The sequence below is a fragment of the Gorilla gorilla genome, chromosome 11, assembly GCF_029281585.2.
Source record: "Gorilla gorilla gorilla isolate KB3781 chromosome 11, NHGRI_mGorGor1-v2.1_pri, whole genome shotgun sequence".
NCBI classification, from domain to species: domain Eukaryota; kingdom Metazoa; phylum Chordata; class Mammalia; order Primates; family Hominidae; genus Gorilla; species Gorilla gorilla.
The window spans coordinates 51583206-51606563 of NC_073235.2; the positions used below are offsets into that span (position 1 = coordinate 51583206).

The 23358-nt window shown below is 39.8% G+C and overlaps 1 protein-coding gene across 7 annotated transcripts in view; it reads left to right on the forward strand.

The window, feature by feature from the left end:
* LYPD6B (LY6/PLAUR domain containing 6B) overlaps positions 1-23358 on the forward strand; it is a 176109-nt gene that overhangs the window by 43869 nt on the left and 108882 nt on the right. For 3 of the 7 annotated variants that reach the window (XM_055380175.2, XM_055380185.2, XM_055380178.2), the window contains exon 2: positions 10152-10250. The exons of the other annotated variants lie outside the window; for them this stretch is intronic. The gene's annotated coding sequence lies outside the window, so the exon portion shown is untranslated. The remainder of the gene's footprint in view (positions 1-10151; positions 10251-23358) is intronic. 7 annotated transcript variants of the gene reach the window in all.

Here is a 23358-nt window from a genome sequence, read left to right on the forward strand (position 1 = left end):
AGTGATACTATGGTAAAGATGAACCCCATCTGGAAATCCATGAATTACGGTAAATGTGAGACACTTAGAATGGTGTCTGGCATGTAATGAGTACTGAAGAACTGTGGTTGGCACTGTTATTATTTGAAATCATTTGGGGCTCCTCTCGTGGCAGTGGAGGGCCCAGGCTGGGTGGACTTCCATTGTGTGGTTAATAATCACCATGTAGTAAGGCAGCTGGAAAAGCTTGTCAGCGGAACCTGACTGGGTACAGCCATAATTCAGGCCTCCCTTTCTACCCCATTGCCTGTAGGAAATAAGGAATTCAGGGTGTGGAACAGCTTTCCTCACTGACTCCCTGGCTGCACCTGGGTGTGCCTCTGGACAGGAAACCTGATGCCAGCATGTAGAGCAGATGCTCCTGCTGTCAGATAATGAAGCCAATGCAAAAATCCATGTCTCCGGGCTAAAGTCTGGAGAGGCTGAATAAAGTACCCTTGAATGGGAATAAAATGTCACAGGGGGGCATACCTGCAGAGCAGTTTCTAAAAAAGGAAAGCGCTTCATGCATACCATGCCTGTGTGCTGCAGCAGCATGCAGTTAGCATTTTGCTGTGTCTGCTCTTCTGTCTTGCTCTCTAAGTTTCAGACATCACAGCATTTCACCCCTACATACTTGAGATGCATCTCCTGAGGACATTCTCCCTACATTACCATAATGCAATATTGTACCTAAGAAAGTTTACAATGATTCTGTTTTACACTTATCTAATAATATCTAGCACATTTTCAAATTTCCCTGCTTATTTGAAAACATCTTATAGCTTTTTTCCAACACTGGGATAAAATCAAGATTCATGCATTGCATTTGGTTATTCTTCTTTAAGCAGTAACAGTCTCTACACCTTCTTTTTGAACTTTTTGAAGAGTCTAGCCTAGCTGTTTTAAAGAACGCCCCACATTATGGGTTTCTTGATGGTTTCTTTACATGTCATTTACTTGTTCCTCTATCCTTTGTATTTCCTGTAAACTGGAAGCTAGGTTTACAGGCATGAGTAGATTCAGGTTAAACATTTTTTGCCAAAGCTACTTCATAGGTGATGCTGTGAAGTTCGTATGGCACGATGTGCTGCTGTCTCAATATTACTGATGTTGAGCTGATGACTAGTGGATCTTTCCGCTGTAGAAGTACACTTTAGGCGGGGTGCAGTGGCTCATGTCTGTAATCTCAGCAGTTTGGGAGGCCAAGGAGGGTGGATCACAAGGTCAGCAGATCGAGACCATCCTGGCTAACACGGTGAAACCCTGTGTCTACTAAAATAAAAAAAACAAAAAACAACAAAGAACAAAAACAAAACAAACAAACAAAAAAAACCGGGTGTAGTGGCACACGCCTGTAGTCCCAGCTGAGGCAGGAGAATCACTTGAACCAGGAGGCAGAGGTTGCAGTGAGCCAAGATTGCACTGCTGCACTCCTGCCTGGGCGACAGAAAGAGACTCCATCTCAAAAAAAAAAAACAAAAAAAAAAAACCACTTTTAATCGCAATTAGTAATAGTTTGTGGGGTGATATTTTGCAAAGTGCAAATATGCTGTTTCCCAACAACTTTCCAACCCTATTTTTAAGTTTCCTTTGAGTCAATTAGCCTGTATTAGCTACTCCACTAGAGTTGCAAAATTAAGATTTTGTAATTCTTTCACTCCTTCTACCTTGAGTTACTGGCATTCCTCTGTAAAGAAGAGTTTTCTTCACTCATCCTTTTTCTGAGTATCACTATGGAGTCATGATTTTTATTTATTTAATATTTATGATCAGTTACAGGCATTATTATTTTTGACACTCTACTTGTCCTTCAAATTGAGCCCCTGTGACAAACAGTGCCTTGTTTTCTGGCACCATCACATGTCCTGGGCTCATCTTACCACGTTTCCATCCCAGACCTGAAATCAGTTGTTACTCCAAGAATCCCTGGGTATATTTTGTGGAGAATGCATTAAGAAACCCAGATGTAGATGCCAGGTGGGCTTGTTGCTAGCAGGAGTCGTTATAGGTTTGTTCAATGGACAGAGGTAGGAAATATATTTTTAGAAAACATGAGTTCATTCATATTTTAAAATCTAAGATTATACGAGGAATGTTCAGATTAATAAGGACATTCTGTTGACCTGTGGTGTTATGTGAGCTGTTCCTTCTGCATCTTTTCCCCTCTTAGTCCACCTTTCCCATAGACTCTTAGCCTTGTCTGCCCTTGAGTTTCTTCTGTGATTCATTTTGTCTCAAAGTTAGTTGTGGAATTCTTGGTTCTCAAAGTCAGCCTAACTGTGATTTAGTGTTAGTGACTGGGAAAGAGTAGCCACAGACAGACAAGGATACCAACTCCAGAAGAAGTACAGACTAGATCTCAAGGATACGGGAGGCAACAACAGCAAAAACAACAAAAATTGCTTACCAGTTAGTATGTGCCAGCCAGCATCTCACGCTCTCTGAGCTGTTCGTGCACTGATCCTCTTGGCCACCGGCTGACGCAGGTGCTGATGTGTCATACTCCCCATACTGATGAGAAAGCTGAGCCACCATGAGGTTGTCCATTGCCCAGTTACACATCTCAGACTTGCCGGAGCTGGGCTTGCAAACAGGCCATCTGTGTCTGCAATCCATGGGCCTAACCCCACATGTTCGTGCCCTTCAGTATCCCCAGAGAGCATGCCTTTGTGTGGCCTGCTGTTCATCTCTTTATGTGCCAGGTCCATCTGCTACCTGTCCTTTTCACCCTGAGTTGGTGGCAATGCCCTTGCAGTAGGAACCCAAACCCAAAACTCCAAAGAAATGAAGGGAAGACTTTGGCCCCCTGCCACAACTGGAGTGGGAAGGGGTGGCTTAATAGAATTGTTTATTTTTTTCCAGTTTTGACTTTTCTTTGGGGTTTCTTTTGCCTTTGAGGAAGTTGAGTTAGGTAATTGACAAGTTCTGCTTGCATAAGAGTTGAGTCCTTTAAAGTAGTTTCTTAACTATTGGCAACAAGCTTAAAGACTGGAATGTCCCAGCAATGGGCTGTGGATGTAGGGAGTTAGTTCTCTTTAAGAATCAACATTCTTTGAGCCACTTATAACATTGTAGAATTTAAGAAAGAATTTGGTAATAAATAAATATTGCTAAAGTGAAGAGGAGACTGAAGAATTCTTCTAGTAACTTGTATGTTAAGGTAACTTTTCTTAAGAAGTTTTTGTGTGACTTGAAGCGTTATCCTTTCTCCAACTTTTCTATCACTAATATGGAAGAAGAATGATCACAGACTAGTAGGAGAGGATGGGAAGGCAGCCCTTTGCTCAGAAGGCTGATCAGTGAGGACTGGGATTACCTGCAAGAGGAAGTTAGGCTATCAATGCCTCAATTACTAAAGGCAACAGGAGAAAGGTGCATTAAAAACAACTCCATCAAAATCCAGAGCATTGCCAGGCGGAAGGCTCAGCCTTTTCAATGCATGGATGCACTTTTGATGAAGTGTTTTGACCAGGATGGAATACAGCCCATTTTCTTCTTCCAAAATCAAAGGTTTCTAGAATGTACTCCCCCACTGCTGTACACATAAACACTTCCCCAATGTGCATTCATCCCAGTGTAAAACAGCCTGTCAGCATTTGCATACATTTCATAATAATAAAATCAAAGGAGGCTACATCTAGAAAAAAGAAAGCAGCCATCCATTCTTCCCCTGATCAGAAAGGCAAGGAGAAGAGTGGGCTGGTCTTTGGACTTGTGGATATTGGGTCTCGTTTCATAGCAGCCGTCACCTCCCCAGTCCTCATCCTGCTCTTCCAGACTGAAGAAGGGAGAAGGAGCTGCAGGAAGTTGAGCAGCCGTGGTCCCATGAGCTTCAAAGTATCACAAAGAGATAATTTTAAATCTGGTGCTACTCTCTCCTTCCTTTTGCTGAGTCTTACTCCAGGGTGTCAACTTTGAGCAAGGCTGGCCTCCCATCAGAGCCAGGACAAGGGGTAAGGGGTGATACGCTGTCCTAGGGAAGGTATTGGAAGAACAAAGACAGCTTCCCTTTTTTCTACGGGGAGGTGTATTAGTTTGCTAGAGCTGCCATGGCAAAATATCACAGACCCAGTGCCCTAAACAATAAAAATTTATTTTTTCACAATTCTGAGGCTGGGAGTCCAAGATTAAGGTGATGGCAGGGTTGGTTTCCTCTGAGGGCTGTGAGGGAAGGATCTCTTCCAGGCCTCTCTCCCAGGCTTCCACATGGCTGTCTTTTCTCTGTGTCTTCACATCAACTTCTCTCTGAAACCATCTGTGTCCAAATTTTCTTTTTGTTAAATAAGGATATCCGCCATATTGCATTAAAGCCTACTCTAATGAGTTTGTTTTAATGTAATTACCCGTTAAAGACCCTATCTCCTCTTAATGAAGTAAGAAGGTATTTTTTTTTTTTTGAAAAAAAAAGCTCTATCTCCAAATACAGTTATATTCTGAGGCACTTGGGTATTAGGACTTCAACATGTGAATTTTGGGGGCATACAATCAGCTCATAACAGGAGCTAAAGAAACATATCCTATTCTTTGTTTCGAATATTAAAAATCATGAATACACTAGTAACGTTACACTGTTAAAAGCAAGTTTCCTAAACAGTGCTCTGGTGTGCCACTTTCCCTTCTCCCTTCCCCTGAAAAAAAAGTATCAGAAATAAGAAGAGCAATCGTAAAGTTAAGGAGTCATCTATAATAATAGAGTTTAGTGAGAAAAAAATACCTCATGCTCTCCTTTTCTTCTGCAATTTTTTAGATTTTTACGTATGTAAAGGAAGCAGTCATTAAATATTCTTTAATAGTTGTAATATGGTTGAGTTTGACGGCTCATGCCTGTAATCCCAGTGCTTTGGGAGGCTGAGGCAGGAGGATTGCTTGAACCTAGAAGTTCAAGGCTGCAGTGAGCTGTAATTATGTCACCGCACTCTAGCCTGGGCAACAGAGTGTGACTGTCTAAAAAAAAAAATTATACTTCTCCAACAGGCAGATTGTGTATTTGTTGTGCAAATTCTACCATATCTGAGGCACTTTGCCAGAATTTTGCCCACCTACTAACAGGTACTCACAGTTACTTGGTGCAGCTAGCAGAATCGGGACCTGGTGCACCAAGGAAATTCTATAGCCTCTCAGCCTAGCCCACCTGCATCAGAATCAAATGCAATGCTCTAAAATATGTTCATCCCTGGGCCCTATGCCATGCATCTACTGAATCAGAGCCTATGTAAACAGAGTCCAGGAATTTGCATTTTCAACATGTGCCTCAGGAGATTTTAGGCAAATGAAATTTGAAAATTACTGCTTTATTGGCAGGGTTTATAATTCTGGGCCACCACTAGGGGGTAACGCTCATCTCACATCTCTCTTTGCAGGTAAAGAATTTAGTGCTCTGGTTTCTGGTCCCTTTCAACTCCCATCCACATTCGGCCTTCATAAACACAGGATTCATATCTCCTTGCTCCCTCCCCTCCAGTAACCCCCTCCTGTTGCTCCCCCCACCCAACTTTATGTCCCCTACTGTCCACTGTTGTAATTGTTATGTTCTCTGTGGGTGTCAAGTATGTCCTAAGCTTCTTCTCTGTGATGGTGAGTGGCTTCTAGAACCTTCTAAGACATCTAGAAAACAGACTAACCTATAACTAACTCAGAGGTTTTCTTTGAACTGTTTAGGATTTAGGGATGTTTTCTTAATTGCTTGTGATCTGTGTTTTCAGTGTAGGCTAGGGTACAACAATCCAGAATATAGTTATGCTGGCAGGGGGAGGAAAATCCAAACAGATACATTCATATCATACATGTTCTTTTGTCCAAGTGTTTTGATTTTCTAGTTTCAAAATTTAGTTATGGGAACGTGTGGCTGTCTTCTTAATTTGGTTGCTTCTTTCTTCTTTGGACCAAGGATTACCTGGAAAGTGCTGCTCTCCAGGAGCAAATCCCAGCCACACTGTCTTTTCTCCTGCCTCTTGCTGGTGATGCCCATTCCACTTTTAATGGTGTAGGGACACAATAATTTCTGCACAGCTCTACCACATGACAGCCCTCCTAAAAGTTTATCACAAAGGAATTCTAAGCACATACAATAACATTCAATGAAATTTAAATGCAATAATAAGAGATTTAGTGGTAGGACCATTGTGCAATGACTAAACAAAATGTTGTGGCATTGACAACTTAGAGGATTTTTGCAGTAGTATTTAACTTTGTTAGGGCCAAGAGACACAGGAGAAATAAAGTTTGTGAAATTCTCCTGTTAAAGGTTTCATAAAATACACAATTTGAGCCTTTGAGAAGAAAAGGGGAAGACAGTACTCCCCTTTTAGTGGGGGCTAAAAGCACAGTTTTTGGAATGAAGACTGGACAGAGCTACTTCCTTTTGAAGAGTTCTCAAAAACTCAGTTTCCTCTTCCTTAAAATGGTGATAATATTAGTACCCAATGTAATGAGGATGAAAAGATAGAATACATGTAAAGTGTGTAGTATAGTGCCTAGTGTACTATAGATGAATTTGTGTGCAAGTTCAGACTTCTGTGAATGTTATTTTTCAATATTGAAAGAGTCATTTGACATGTCGTGGAACATGAAAGAGTGTTTCAAACATGGATGAACATTCCAGGAAATTAGTTCATCTTCTGTTGTATACAAATCTATGGTGAGTCAAAGTTGGGGTTGACTAACCTATTTGATTTCACATTAGAAGGGGCCAGTTGGCATGCTGGGTTAAGGATGGGGAGGCTGCCTCTGGATGCAGTGGGAAGTGCTGGGATCAGCTGGGTCTGCAGGTTCTGGAGGGATGATTGGTAACATACATTCCATGCATTTGCCAGCCCTCTACTCTATCTCATAGCTAAGCTCTTTAATCTAGTAATGTTTTCTTCCATTCCTTTTTATGCTTAATATGGACAAAAGAATCTGTAAAATAGTTAAAATACTCAAATCTGATGTTAACATATTTTCAGGGATGATCAGTTCATACTCTGTGTATTTATTGTTTGAAAATATTATGCTTCAATGGATATGGTAGAAAATTTAAGGAAAGCATTCATTTTAAATAAATAGAGGAAGTAAATTTCTGACAGCTTCTTTTGTCTATTAACAATTCCTGGTTTTCTGTGTACTGGTTGGTTTTAATTGTTGCTGTGCAGTCTTGTTCATCCTGTAGCTGTAAGGCTTTTTAAAGTATTTATTTCAAAATATTTCAATGGTTCAATAAAAAAGCATTAACAAAGTAAATCTATTTAAAAATCAAAACTGCTTAATTGTGCAGAGGCTGGGTGGGTGAGTGTTTGGAACGTTGTTATTGCAGCCAAATGTTTATTTTTCACAGCTGTGGTAGAAATCTTGGCCCTCTGTGCTCAGATCTTACCTCACGTTCTTCCTCTATTAAATGCATCTAAGAGTGTGTGATGGGGATGGAGACAACCTATTCTGGGAACCCAAAATCTATGGCTCTGCATTGATTTCTGTATTGGAAGGGTCAGTAAATTTTGTATTTCTCTCTGTGTGTCTTTCCATTACTTTACTGCAGTGAGGATTTTGTGTCATCACGAGATGTTGAATTAATGATAACAGGTGATCTCCTTAAGAAAGACTTTGTATTTCAGAAATATGTGAATTCACCTTTTGAAGGGCATAAATCCAGCTTAACCATGAACATAATATAGACTTACATACAATTATATTCCCTTTTTGTCAAGTGGACTGATTTTCCAAGAATGGTTCCGATATAATTTTCAACTGAACAGAGGGTCATGGTGACTTACATGGCAGAATGAAATCAATGTGCACTTAAATAATACAATTGAATCAGCTTTTCTGGATCACTCCATTCCATTTTAGAATTCTTTTCTTTGGGCTCAAGCGAGAGAGGTCAGAGGTATTCATAGAATGTTAGGAAATGATCTTTATTAATATCGTCAATACTCTTAGCCTGTTCCTCCAGGATTGTTCATGTTAAACCAGACTTACCAAAGTTCTGTTTATAAGAATTACATAAATGGAGATATATAATATCTTTTAGTTATTTTGAAGGAATGCGACTTTTCTTAAAAAAAAAAACCTCAGACTCTTAGGGGTGATAACTCAGGCAGAGGACCCAAAGATATTGGTTACATTAAGCAAATAGAAGGGTCTTAAATCTTTAAAAACTTGATATAAGAGCAATAAGCATTTGTCTTTATTCACTTAATTATTTAACAGATTTCTACTAAGTGACAGGCATTGATCATTTTGAAATCACAAGGGTATAAAACCACAGCATTTGGCAATGTTGTTCGTTAAGCATAGAAAGAGCTACAACAGTGATTCACATGCACACTTTTCCCATAAGTTTTGTGTGGTTACTTTTTTTTGAATTTGTTCTGGTCCATTCAAATTATTCTGAAAACACATGAGTGCCCTGCATTAAAAACAATGTTCAAAGTGTGATTATACACAGACTAAAGTAGGTCTCACTTCTTGATGTCTTATGTCTATTAAGACAGAATGCAGTAGCATTAGCTTTGGGGGAACTCTTGATTTACGCTGAACTTTGCAATAAAATGAAACCTTATCAGATATATTTTCATGTGTATAATTCTGTTTATTCTATTTTGTTGCTGCCTCTGTGAAATCGGGGTTTTGGATCTAAGTAAAGGACCTAAATGAAATGAAGGACTTTACTTTTGTCCTTATTTTAATATATATAAATTTATATGTAAAGATTACATAAAATAAAAAGGTTATGTATAAAGATTGAAAGAGATTATATATAAAGATTATTTATATAGAATACATATATATTTATTATATAAAGAGTGAAGATTTGGACCATTATTCTAGCCTATTGAGAGCCTTCAGATCTTGCTCTGGAATACCACATTTATTTTACTCTCTTAGTGTCAGGTCTTTGGTATTTTTTAATAACCATGCCAACAAAGTCCTCATTCATATTTCTGAGTAGGACAAATCCAAGGATAAAGTAATGAACAATACCTCTCACTACTTCCCTTGGGTTTATATTCATCATGATTGGCATTCTTTTTTTTTTAAGTAGGTACAAATCTGCAAATCTACCTAAGTATACTACAGTCCAGTTTATATTCTTCTTGTCATCAACTTATTTATCCATCATTCCACCCATAAACCAATCAACATTTATGAGATGTCTCCTGTGAATCACATACTGTGCCACTTTTGGAAATAAAATGTAGAGAAGTTACAGGCCTTTGTAGAAGAGAAAGTGGCATAAAAGGATAATTTTAAGATAATGTGATGAATTTAAGCCAGTTTTGAGGACTACTACTTTAGAAATAATTGATTTAAGATGGAGGTTTTCTGGCAAGGTGGGGTGTGATTCTATGGGAATCTGGGCTGCTGGTGATAGTTCTTGTGAACAACTGTGTTGTCCAGATTGGGCTGCAGGTGGAAGGGTGGGTGGGGAGTGTGGGAAGGAAGGAGAGGAAGAGAGAGGGAGAGAGTACAAGCCTAATAGACTGGGAGAAATGTAGCTATCAGAGGAGTAGAGGTCTTAATGTGTGTCAGGGCAGAGAGTGAGAAAGCTGGAAAGATAGGAAATGGGGATTGGTGGTTGTGATTGTGGTAATGGGGGGTGAATTTTAGATGTCAAAGATGAAGACAGAGTTTAATGTGTGGATAGGGGAGACGATGGAAGAGCTGGAGGGGAAGTGGAAGTCTCAGCATTGAGGATGTAGAATAATTATTATGCAGGGGTGCTGAGTAGGCTCTGTGAATGTGGCGAGAGTTGCCTTAGACTTGGGATGTCATGAAGACCACAGGCCAGGTATCAGTGAGTATGTGGAAGTGACTAGGCGATCTTTATAAAACAAGACAGGCATATAATCTGGAAGTAGCCCAAGGAGTAACATATTCACATCTGAGACAGAGATTGTGAGTTGACTTTCCATATCTGCTCTTCCTTAAAAATATAAACATAATTTTTAGCTGAGCACATGGCCACCCAGAGCAAGACTACATTTCCCAGACCACCTTGCAACTAGTGTGACCATGTGACTAAATTCTGTCTAATAGAGTATAAGTGGATGTGGCACATGCACCTGACACAAAGCCTCCTTAAAGACAGAAAAAACAAGCCCTTTGTCTTCTTGCTAACTTCAATATGTTTGTGCTCTCTTGTAAATTGACAGCCTTCTTGTACCATGAGGCAGAAGGCCCTGCTGAGGATGGTGGACCAGTAAGATAACAGTAACCTGGGTTCCTCCTGAGTTTGTGAAGCCCACTTCAAGGTATTTTTTATTTTTATGTGTGAGAGAAATACATTGTCTTATCTTCTAAAGCCATTGCTATCTTGGGGATTCTGTCACTCACAGACAGACTAATCCACATGTCTTGGATTGGGAGGAGGGAATAGTTGGCATCAGCAGGGGAATAGGCCATATCTCCAACAGGCAGTCAGATTTCAGTTTAAGTCAGAAGCTGGAAACAGTATTCTGAGAAGAGCTATAGATGCTTAAGGGCTGTTTGACCTGGAACAAGGCTGTCAGAAGGTACAGTGGAAAGGTTTGGAGGGCAGGGAGCAGAGGAAGACAGTTGCCAGGGAGAACAAGGATGAGGAAGAGAGTTTGGGAATGCATAGATAGGAATTTACATTTTTGGCAGCGATCAAAGGAGTGGGGATGTGACGCATTGGTGGTGGAGGCTAGTCTCCAAGATTCAAGCAGATGTTTGATGTAGTTTGTATTGGTCCAGATGCATATGTGGAGGAAAGGCCTGTTGGTGTTGGAGCCAGGGCAGGAATAGGCCCTGGTCTAAAGGGACCCCACAATAAACTGTCAGATGTCCTGCTAGTATTTCCATTAATAAGACTGGGCACAGTATTCGAAAAGGAAATAAGAGTAGTCTACTGTCCATCATTCTGAGACAATCCATGGTGGTTTCTGATGATCCTTACTTTTTCTCTAAGTGCCCATGGGCCATCTCTTTAAACATCAAATTCAGGAATGTTCCTTTGGATTTGAGATTTTGAGCTGTACTTGTTCACTATCTGGACAGAACTGGGTCTCTTTATTACCTATTTCTACATATATGTTCCAACATCACATTGTCTTCATTACCTGTGATCATTAGAAACAATTTGTGGTTTTCTGTTCCCCCTAGAATTTTCTTCTGCATTTCTTGCATATATTTAGAATCTGCATTTTATTTTGCTTATTCAGCTCTTATCTTTGAATAATCTGATTTTTTTTCCAATTTATGATGGTTACTTTAAATTATTTTCTCACATTTACTCCCAGCTCTTCTACCAGTTTGGTGATGCATTCGCTTCTTCATCTGTAATTCTTATTAACACTTTGAAACTCCTTTACATCAATTTTGTCTTTATAATTATAATTATAATGGAACAAGAGTTTTCTTGACTTTTCTTTTTTGTTTCCTGATGTATTCCAATAGAATATGACTTTGATATTATGGAATGGATAGAAAGTGGTGGAACAAGAAATGGATAAATAAACATAGTATAATAAATGAGAAGAGTTTCTCCAGCAAAGAAGAAAATAATTATCTACTTAATTTTTGGTACCGGTTTAATTATTTTTGGTCCCTATGTATGAATGAATAGACATAATAAATAGTTCATAGAGTAAAACTTTTTTTTCCTTTCTAAATGCTTAAGAAAGGATTCGACTATCGGCATGCAATTTTACTAAATAAATGTGAGTGAATGACATAGGAATGATTGAACTCTGGAAAAAATTTGAAAAATTGAATAAAGCCTTGTAACTTAGTTTCTGGAATGCCAGGGACATGATATAATCTTGGGGAAAACATTGTGTGTATAAAGATCATAATTAGATTTGCTAAACCAAGCATCTAAAGGATCGGCTGAAAAATCCTCCTGAACCCCAGGCTGGTGGAAATGAACAGGTCGTCGGGAGACTGCTGCCCTGTGGTTAACCACTTAGGGATTAGGTTCTGGATGTGGTGCCTGTTAGAGCAGTAGAGTAATTATGCATTTCCTGTAAGATTGGGATTCTTGAGAGCATTCATTAGCTCTTGGACAGATTCTTCTCTGTGAAGAAGAATAAACAAAAATAGATTTTACTTTAAAAATATTTAAAGCTAAATATTTATAGAAAATATGAACCTAAGCACCATTAGCATTCCCAAATTTCATTTCTCATCCTTGTCAATAGATAGATCTGACTTGTTACTCAAAATCCCTGCCATATTGTGGCTGCTTTGTATGCTTGGCGTTGCTTTGCTTCTTATCAAAGGAATTTTAAGGAGGATGAGGCATGTGTCAAATAGCAACTCCAACAGTTGCTATCAAAACAATAAGAAATTATTGTTATATCATTATTCTGGCTTGTCATGGAATTTTTAATGTTTAAGAATTTTGATTTTACAAGCTTATGGCATGGAAACCATAGTTAATATATTAAAATAAAGGTGGCCGGGAGTGGTGGCTCACGCCTGTAATGCCAGCACTTTGGGAGGCCAAGGCGGGTGGATCACCTGAGGTCAGGAGTTCGTAACCAGCCTGGCCAACATGGTGAAACCTCGTCTCTACTAAAAATATAAAAGTTAGCCGGGGTTGGTGGCAGGTGCCTGTAATCTCAGCTACTCAGGAGGCTGAGGCGAGAGAATCGCTTGAACCCGGGAGGCGGAGGTTGCAATGAGCTGAGATTGCGTCATTGCACTCCAGCCTGGGAAACAGAGCAAAACTCCATATTTAAATAAAAAAATAAAATAAAATAAAGGCAAAAGTTGGAAGGACTTTTTTAAAAGGGTAGTATGCAGTCCATCCATTGTGATACTGTGCTCTCAGATAAATACAGTTGAAGACATTTAATTCTCACAGTGAAAATTAGTAAGAGTGTAGCTGTTTTTTTCCCCTACATGGGAGTTTGGTTAAGCATAGGAATACTTAGAAATTTGTATGCACTTAGATAAAACAATAAAAATTATTTACTCTTAGCTAATCTAGTTAATTATTGCTTTATGTTTGGTGCTGAAACTGTTGGGTTCTGTGGGGCTGGAGACAGGAAGTGAGAACAAAACCATGAACTAGGCCATGTGAGAGAGCACAGGATGGAGCAAGAGATCTCAAGTAAGTGAAAGGGAGAGGGTGCAGGTGTGATGCAAGGGGGTGAGAGAGTGAGCCAGGGAGGGTGTTGGAAGGAGGGAGAGAGACAAAGAGGCAGGAGACAGAGAGTGGGAGACAGGAGACAGAGAAAGAGTTGGGAGACAGAGGGAGATAGGAGACAAGAGAGACAGGAGACAGATAGACAGAGAGACCATAGGCAGACAGACAGAGAGATGGGAGACAGAGACACACAGAGAAAGATGCACACACAGACAGAGAGAGGGACAGAGAGAGAAAGAGACACATTCAGAGAGAACAGTGAGAGAGAAAGAGAGACAGGAGACACAGACACACACAGAAAGACCCATGTAGAGAGACAGAGGGAGGCACGGAGAGAGACAGAGACACACACAGAGATACACAGAAAGAGACAGTGATGAGAGAGACACTACCAGAAGACAGAGAAGAAGAGAGAATGGCTCACAGAGAGAGACAGACAGGAAAAGAGAGACAAAGACAGATAAAGAGATACAGAAAGAGACACGGAGAGACTGAGACACAGAGAGAAAAAGAGAGAGAGACACACAGAGAAATACAGAAGGTACAAAACAAGCATTAGAACCAGTGGGGAGGGACAGGGAGAGAGAGAAAAATGGGCAGTAGGATGTCAGGTCTGAGGAGGTCATGTGTTTGTGATGGCGTGAGGTAACTGCTTGAATTCCCTCTTTGTGAGTTATCACCACACAAATATAAGTTTGTTGAATGTTAGTTATTGAATAGAAAATCATTTGTGAGACAAGTAGCAAATATACCCTATGGGTTAAATTTCTTTAGTTTCCACTTAGTCCATGTTTTCAGATCCTGAATTGGGTCCTGAGCCACATTAATCATTACTTAATATTAATATGGAAATGGGTTTACTCTGTTGTAAGTCCCAGTTTCAATCAGTAAGTAATTATGAAAAGCAGTCTTAAAGATGCTGTGAAAGGGTGTTGCTTTTCAGGCAATAATTAAACCTCTGAATATCCCTGGGTGGTTGATTTTTTTTCTCTTCTTAGTTGTCTTTTTCCTAAGCTTACTTTCTGCAGGTGGGAAAAGATAACAAGTTGCTGACTGAGGGATTCTTTAGTTGCGGGTAGGTAAAGGTCTCATCAAGAGCAGAAGGGAACAAACAAAATGTTTTAGAGCTCAAGATGAAGAAAAAGAAAGATCAGCTGCTTTTTCCTGGCCCAACGGAAATAATTTTTTAAAAGTGTGAATAGAACCTTTAAAACTCCAGTTGTTTTTATAGGAATATTTTTGAGCCACTTCTCAAAATGTGGAGCTAAATCTCCATTCTCAATGGGAGGCATCCAAACATGCTTGCCGATTTCAGTTTCTGGCCAATAGTAAACACGTGCTCAAAAATAGTAACACATTATTATTATGCAGAAAATGCCCTAGGAGCTGTGCAATATTAGAGAAGTGGATCCTGAAAGACCTGTAGGCATGCTGCTCCCATGGCACCATGTGCCACTGTCTTCTGCGCCTGCCCTGCACCGCCACCCCCGCGAAGAGAACCTCTCCTACTGGAAGTGCAGGGCAAAGTCACTTTGAAAGTCCTTAAAGTATGAGGCCTTCAAGAACAAGATGCAGACAATGAGAACGTTCAACTTTTTAACTGCTTAAATTGCAGTCTTCCCAACAGGATGCTAGGGAGGAATATCCTTTTTTGTACACCATACCTGGAAACACATTGTGGAGGGAAGTAGGGTTGCCAGATAAATGCCAGGACACCCAATTAAACCCGAATTACAGTAAATAACAACTAAAAAATTATTTGTTGTTTTTCTGAAATTCAGATTTGACTGAGCATCCTGTATTTTTATTTGCTGAACTAGCAACTCAGGGAGAGTCACCTCTGTTGGGGGCTGCTGGGCCCTAACAGTCTCAGCCGGGTAGGAGTTAAATGTGCCATCTGTAGCCTGTAACACGTTCCTCTGGTCTAGGATCCTTGTACTCTCTTTTGGAAGATAGAGTAGATGTAACCAGGCATAATTATAAAAGAAAGAAAGCAGAGTTTTTGGATTCGATATTATCAGAGATTTATACAAAGTTACAGAGCAGGCAATAAAAAAATCTTAAATACATTCAATTGCTTTAGCAGCTTTGGGAAAAGTCAATGGCTGTTGATCCATCAGTTGGAAATATGAATGTGCTTGAATCTAAACATCAACAGATTTTTTTTGGGTATTTTTGTCATTCCATCATGTACTCAAATGATTTTTAATGCATAGACATATAGTGTATTTAGTGAGGAAATAGAAGGTAATATAATAGAAAAATAATCATTGAGTGAAATACTATACTTTTTTATTACTTTGGACAGTATCTTTTAAAGATCTTGCAAATAAAAATTGTGAATAATTACTTACTTGTTATAACTTTGTCTTTTGTTCACTTTTTGAGGTGGAGAATCCTACGAGATAATAGACCCAGCTCTCATGTGCTCCCTGAATGATTTCAGCACACCTTTTTGAGCAAGTGCCCATGTTTATACATTCTGAGTTCAATTTTGAATCTCTAAGACTTAAATTTTCTTAAGTTTCTCTAACTTTTACATTCTTAGACTGAATTTGATCCATGTTGTTGAAATCTGCTTTCCCCATGTGAGTTATATAGGATATGACCAAGGAGATTTTAAAAAATGGCTTTGGGCCGAGTGTGGTAGCTTATGCCTGTAATCCCAGCACTTTGGGAGGCTGAAGAGGGTGGGTAAACTGAGGTCAGGAGTTCAAGACCAGCCTGGGCAACATGGTGAAACCCTGTCTGTACTAAAAATACGAAAAAATTAGCTGGGTGTGGTGGCAGGCGCCTGTAATCCCAGCTACTCTGGAGGCTGAGGCAGGAGAAACGCTTGAACCTGGGAGGTGGAGGTTGCAGTGAGCTGAGATCGTGCCATTGAACTCCAGCCTGGGTGACAAGAGTGAAACTCTGTCTCAAAAAAAAAAAAAAAAAAAAAGAAAGAAAGAAAGAAAAAAAGAAAAAAATGGCTTTGGTTTCTTGCATTGCTTCTGTAAGTTAAGTTTATCTATTGCATGAGTACATTGGAACTTTGTTTTATGTATCTACTTATGTATATATACATGTGCTTTTTCTTTTTCTTTTTTTTTTTTATCATACTGCCTTGCAGTGGAAAGTTTAAGACAAATGCATGATGACGGGACTTTGATGCACTGCCACATCCTGCACTTTTACAAGGCTCCCAAATGCCTTTCCCACATATTGAACTGTCACAGTAATGATCAGTGGCTTAGAATGCTTCCTGAATTCCTGACCAGCTGCCAAAACAATTGCTTAAGTAAATGTTTCCTGATGTCCCATGACCATTAACACCCTCCATATACAACTGTTGATGAACTGAGTTTTGAAGGTCTACTGCCCATTCTTAGTGAAATCTGCAAAATAAACAAGCTTTGCTGTTGTGGCCCATTGGACTAGGGAGGATAGGTAAATCCCTTCAGAGAGGGACACAGGCACTTGTCTTAAATCTGTTTCTTCACAGACCAGAGTAGGTCTCTGAACTGCCAGATAAATGCCAGGTCACCCAGTTAAACCCGAATTACAGTAAATAACAACTAAAAAAATTATATGTTGTTTATAATTCAGATTTTACTGAGCATCCTATATTTTTATTTGCTAAACTAGCAACTCAGAGAGAGTCACCTCCACTGGGGACTGCCAGACCCTTACAGTCTCAGCTGGGCAGTAGTTAAATGTGTCATCCCCAGGCTGTGACAAGTTCCTTGGGCCTAGGATCCTTGTACCTAGGATCCTTGGTCCCCTCATGGTAGGGTCACAGCAGGGCCAGCAGGAGGCAATCCGTGTTCTGAGATCCTCATGCCTGGAACCCAGTGGAACTCTAAGACTGTCAAATACCACATTCTCTGTATAATGAAGTGAGTCCCAATAACCAGGAGGTAGCTAGGTCTGTCTTGGGCCTCTAAGAGTTCTCAAAAACCTTGTCCATGGCACCAGGGCAATGCCTGGTCTAGGGTCAAATGCCTCTTTTTCTAGTGGGCTGAAATTCATGCATACAAGTTTTAAACCCAGAGACCTTTAAAACCCTGTTTGTCCCAGAACTGAAAATAGAACTAGCACTTAAGGTGAGACTATTGTCTATGATATTGACTATGATGAGAGTTAGACCATTTGTAAGCTTGTTGACATAGCAGTGTGATATTTAAAAACTAGGCAGCCAGGGGCTTTGGTTAGGAAGTGTTTTCTGGGGTCACACAGGCCTCACAGAGCTGTTCTGGGCAGCCCGAGGGGTCTCATCATTGTTTCAGTGATGCTGTTCTGAATGAGCAGTTTGTCCTCATCATGTTCAGTTTCATGTTTTTGTTCTAAAGAGAACATTTATACTAACTTATTTCCTCTTAGGAAAAGATTGATTTTTGATGCTGGCCAGAGGCAGCTGGGGAGGGATGGGCTGTGGTAGAGTACATCATGGTCTAAACTAGGTCATCCTGTATTTTCAAGTTATCATCAAACATAGCCCCTTGTCTTTTGGTCCCAGGTGTAACCCCAGAATCCTTCTTAACTCAGTGTTCAAAGCAGTCACTCCTCATCACTTGGCAATGGCTCATGAGCTGATGCCGGTTTGACACTTTTGGTTTGGGCGGATTATTTTTTCTCCTTCCTTCTTTCAAAATTAGTATTCAAAAGCAGCCCCTTTTGGATATTCTAAAAGCATAGATTAGGTTGGTATCCTTTGGCTTTGACAAAAAAAAAAAAAAAAAAAAAAAGCCCGGGCTGGAGTCAGAAGGGTCCATTTGTCTCTGGGTATGGGGCATTGTTTTAGTAGGGATTGGCACAGAGGATTTACCTTCAAAGAGGGCTAACCAGTCAATGCTCCTGTGCTTGGACAAGGTTAGTTCCTTCTCATCAATCCCTTCAACTCCCACTGGTCTTTATGAACCAAGTCTGTCTTATTTATGTGGACTTGTTAAGTTGGTGGCTTTATGTAAGCTATTGTAAAAGGCTAAACAAATTCACCTTTGAACTTATGTTTTAGAATCCTCTTTTAAAAATTATCATGCAGGCTGAGCTGTGAGTAACCCAGAATTCAGAGAGTAAGAAGCAAAACATATTTTAAAAAATCTGCTTCCTGTCTGTGCTAATATAACCCAGCCCCTCCTGCCGTCAGCTGTCTGTGGCATTTTTAATCCACCTCTTGTTGCTGGAACCAACCCTTGTCAATGTTCTAATCTTGCAGGTCAGAGCTGTGTCTTCAGACAGTCAGAATGCATTTACTTAAACAATAGACCCTCTTGTTGTCAGTTCTGCTGCTTTCAATAATTTACCTTGACTCGATGTTCACCAGTGTGTGCCTTCGGCAAAAGAGGCATACCTCCAAATTCAGCTGATTACTCAGCTATTCAATATCAGCACGAATGAAGGGAACCTAGCCATCTCCATGAAGGGGTGCTTCTCCGCCAGAGCCAGCCTCCAATGTAGCAGGTGACAAGGCGAGCAGGAATGAGCCCAAACCAGGGAACATCTGGAACCCTCAAGGGAACTGCAAATGCTTCGTTTTTCTCCAGTAGAATCCCCTTCTGCATCCCCGTATTGAGCAACTGCACACACCAAAGGCAGAAACTAGAAAGGAATTGGGGTGGGACATCACAGCCCTAAAAAGCCCTAAAAGACCCTGAATTATGAATTTATAGTAACTAGTGAAAATGCTGCGGCTTAAGTAATGCTTGGCAAACCATCATGTATAGTTGTGTCTATTGATCACTGCCCAAGGGCACCCAGCCAAGAGCTGAAGGGGGGCCAAGATCCACCTCATGTGCTGTCTGGCAGAAGGCTATGTTGGCCTGGAGCAAGGGAGGCCCTTTCAAATACTCCCACAGGCACCATCCTCTCTCCAAACCTTGAACACAGCAGGGCTCATCTCCCCAGAGGGGGCATTTTTTTCATTTGGACAAAGGTGCCATATGGGCTAGTGGGGCCCTCCCTGATGCTTACAACCAGGTCCTCAGAGTAGGTCAGACTTTTATGTGAACTCTGAATGCATCTTGGCCTCAAGGCTCAGAAAGACAGGCTCTCAATGAGATATCAGAGGCAGGAACTCCGATGGCTTGAGATGATTTCAGGTGGTGCCTACTCAGCACATGTAACCAGTTACTCTCTTTTTAAAACTCTTTCAGTCCCATTCATTAGTGAAGAAGAAAGTAAAGTATCCCTTTGTTAAAAAGGGATATCAGCAAGTGGTAGAGATGCCTTAATTAGACATACCAGCCACAAAGAGAGAGCTGCATGTAGACCCAGAGGCTTCTGGGAAATTCCATAGGCATTTACTCACAGCTTTAATGTTCATTGTATTTCTTTTTAGAATTACCTTCTCCCTTTACCAAGGGCTACTGGCTTCCTATTTAAAGAAGTAAAGGCACATTGAAAAGATAAATTAATATATAAAATGAATGAATCACTTTAAAAAAGTAGTTCGTAAATAATAATGATGGGCCACCTTCATTGTTTTAATCAAATCCAAGTTACTACTGGCACAGCTGAATTTAGGAAACAGTGAGTTAGTATAAAGAGACACAGTGAGACGGAACTATTGAGAGTGAGGAAGAGAGGCCTCCACAGTAATACAGGATTCTGACAACTTCTGCTAAGAAGCAAATAAAAGGGAACATTTGCACTGTTGTTGGAGGGATTTGGGGTTCAGATGCACAAATATGCCTGTGTGTCTGTTGTTTGTATACTTGTTCCATAAGCAAAAGCTGAGGAATCAATTGGGGGATTTTGAATTCCTGAGGGTGGGACCAGAAGTTGTAGGAGGGAGGGCAGTTATTTGGAAGTCAAGTGATTGGCCCCATATTTTTTCTGCAAGGAAGAGTTTTGTTTTTGTTTTTGTTTTTGTTTTGAGGCAGAGTCTCTTTCTGTCACCCAGGCTGGAATGTAGTGGTACGATCTCAGCTCACTGCAACCTCCACCTCCTGGGTTGAAGCGATTCTCCTGTCTCAGCCTCCCAAGTCACTGGGATTAAAGGTGCCCGCCACCATACCTGGCTAATTTTTGTATTTGTTTTGTAGAGACGGGGTTTTGCCATGTTGGCCAGGCTGGTCTCAAACTCCTGACCTCAAGTTATCCACCTGCCTTGGCCTCCAAAACCCACCATGCCCAGCCAAGGAAGAAATTTCCAGAAAGGGAACACATATATTAATACTTGACTCAGGGTCCTTTTATATGTCCCTCTGTGTCCGTGTCCTTCGCTGTCTCTCAGTCTTCCCACACATGAATATACTTCTATGTACACATACACCACCCAGTCCACCTGTGGTTCAAATCTCCTGTCTCCCTTGAACTGTTTCCTGCAGAAGTCATGCTGTATCATGACAGACATGACAAAGGGAACTCAAGGCATTGTTTTCAGTCCTCTTTAGATGAAATAACACATTCAGCAGTTGGCACAAACATGGTGGAGATGAGTGCAGTGACAGCGTTGCATGGTATCTAGTGGCAACGTTAACTTATGTTTACATAAAGAAGGAAAGTGTCCTCTGATACAATCTCAGAAAACTGCTGCCACAGGCTTTTGAAACAATTAGTTTAGACTATTTCACAGAGCATTAAGCTTAACAATGTCAGTCTGTTCCTAAATGCTGTTCAAGAAAATTTTTGCAATGAGGCCAAAATTTAGGTTGGCAAAGGGCACCCTCAAATAGGCAATCTCATCTGATTATTTATAAACAGCTTTTTTGAGGTACGATTGACCTACAATAAACTGCACATATTTAAAGTATACAGTTTGCTAAGTTTGGACATATGTAGTATAGATCTGTGAAATTATCACCTCAATCAAGATAATGAACACATTCATCACCCCCAAATGTTTTCTCGTGCCCCTTGGAAATCTCTACCTCCTACCCATCTCTGCCTGCCCTGTTGCCCAGGCAGGGAAGTACTTTCTGCCAGTATAATTTGCATTTTGTCTGGCTTCTTTCACTCAGCATCATTTTTGTAAGATTCATACACGTTGTGCATATCTTTTTTTTTTTTTTTTTTTGAGACGGAATCTTGCTCTCTTGCCCAGGCTGGAGTGCAGTGGCATAATCTCAGATCACCACAACCTCTGGCTCCCGGGTGCAAGCGATTCTCCTGCCTCAGCCTCCTAAGTAGCTGGTATTACAGGCTCATGCTGCCACACCCAGCTAATTTTTTATATTTTTGGTAGAGACGGGGTTTCACCATGTTGGTCAGGTTGGTCTCAAACTCCTGACCTCAAGTAATCTGTCCACTTCGGCCTCCCAAAGTGCTGGGATTACAGGTGTGAGCCACCGCGCCTGGCCGTGTATATCATTATTTTTACTGCTGAATAACTGTCCATTGTATCGTTATGCCCACAATCTGTTTATCCATTTGCCTGTTGATGGACATTTGGGTTGGCTTTAGCTTTGAGCTATTACAAAGAAAGCTTGTATGAACATTTGTGTACAGATCTTTGTATGGATATATGTTTTCTTTTCTGTTGGGTAGACAGCTAGGAGTGCAATGGCTGGAACATTTGGTAGTTGTGTAGACAGTGTTTTTCAAACACTGATACGATTTTATGTTCCCACAAGCAATGTGTGAGAGTTCTAGTTACTCTGCATCCTCACCAACACCCAGTATGTTAGCTATTTTATCCTGTGGGTTTAAGAGATAAAATGGCTAACATACCGTGTGTTGGTAAGGTTGCATCTCCCAATTGAGTAATGATGTCAAACACTCTTTATGTGTTATTCACCATTTATATACCATTTCCTTTGGTGAGGTGTCTGCCCATTTAAAAATTTGGGTTGTTTTCTCATTATTTGTTTTGAGCATCCTTATATATTCTGCATGCAAATTCTCTATCAGATAGATACTTTGCAAATCTTTTATTATAATCTGTGGCTTGTCTTTTTATTCTCTTAACAATGTCTTTCAAAGAACTGAATAATTAAATATTGATGAAATTTAATTTATCAAAATTTTTACTGGATCTTGCTTTTAGTGTTATATGTGAGAAATCTTTGCCTAACCTAAAGTCATAAAGATTTTCTCCTATATTTTCTTCCAGAAGTTTTATAATTTCAGGTTTTACTTTTGTGTCTATGATCTATATTCAGTTATTGTTTTTCTTAGTTGAAATTTAATTAAGAAAGTTTAAAATTTATAATTGACACATAATTGTGCATATTTATGGGGTACGATGTGATGTTTCAATGCATGTATATATAGTGTAAAGATCAAATTGGGATAATTATCATATCCATAACTTTAAACAATTATCATTCCTCTGAATGGTTCAACTTTTTGTGAATATACATCAAATTGCTCCAGCACCATTGCTGAAAAGTCTATCCTTTTCTCCATTGAATGGCCATTGCACATTTGTCAAGAATCAGTCATTTGTATATTTGTTAATATATGTCTATTTCTTGACCCTATTCTGTTCCATGGACCAATGTGCCACCCTTGTCTTGATTACTGCAGCTATGTGATAAGTCTTAAAATCAAGTAGTTGATTTGGCTATTCTGGGTCCTTTTGCATTTTGATATGGATTTTGGAATAAGAATCAGCCTGTTGCTTTCTACCAAATAAAAAGCTCACTGGGATTTTGATTGTATGGTGTATATAATGATTAAGGGAGAATTGCAATTTTAATATAATAATATGTGTCTTCCAATCCATGAACAGTGCAGTAACTCAGCATTTATTTAAGTTTTCTTTACGTTGTTTCAGCAATGTTGTGTAGTGAATAATTCTTTCACATTATTGTCAGATTTACCCCTCAATGTTTCCATTTTCTGTGGTATTTATAAATAATAATGGCTGAAAAATTTTTTAATTCCTGATTGTTGCTGGTATGTAGAAATACAATTGATTTTTGTGTATTTATCTTACTGCATCCTACAGACTTACTAAAGTCATTTAGTAGTACTAGTAGCTTTTTTGATGCTTCCATCAGATTTTCTACATAGATTATTATGGCATGCTCCAATAAAGATAGTTTTACTTCTGTCTGGATGGCTTTTGTTTCTTTGTTTTGACTTATTGCACTGGCTAGATCCTCCTGTGCAATACTGAACAGAATGGTGAGAGCAGACATCCTTGTTTCTCCTCATAAGGGAAAGCATTCAATCTTTCACTATTAAATAGTATATTAACTGTAGGTTTTTCATAGATACTCTACTCTATCAGGTCCAAAAATCCCATTCTATTTGTAGTTTGCTGAGAGTTTTTATTGGGAATGGATATTGAATTTTGCCAAATTATTTTTCTGTGTCTC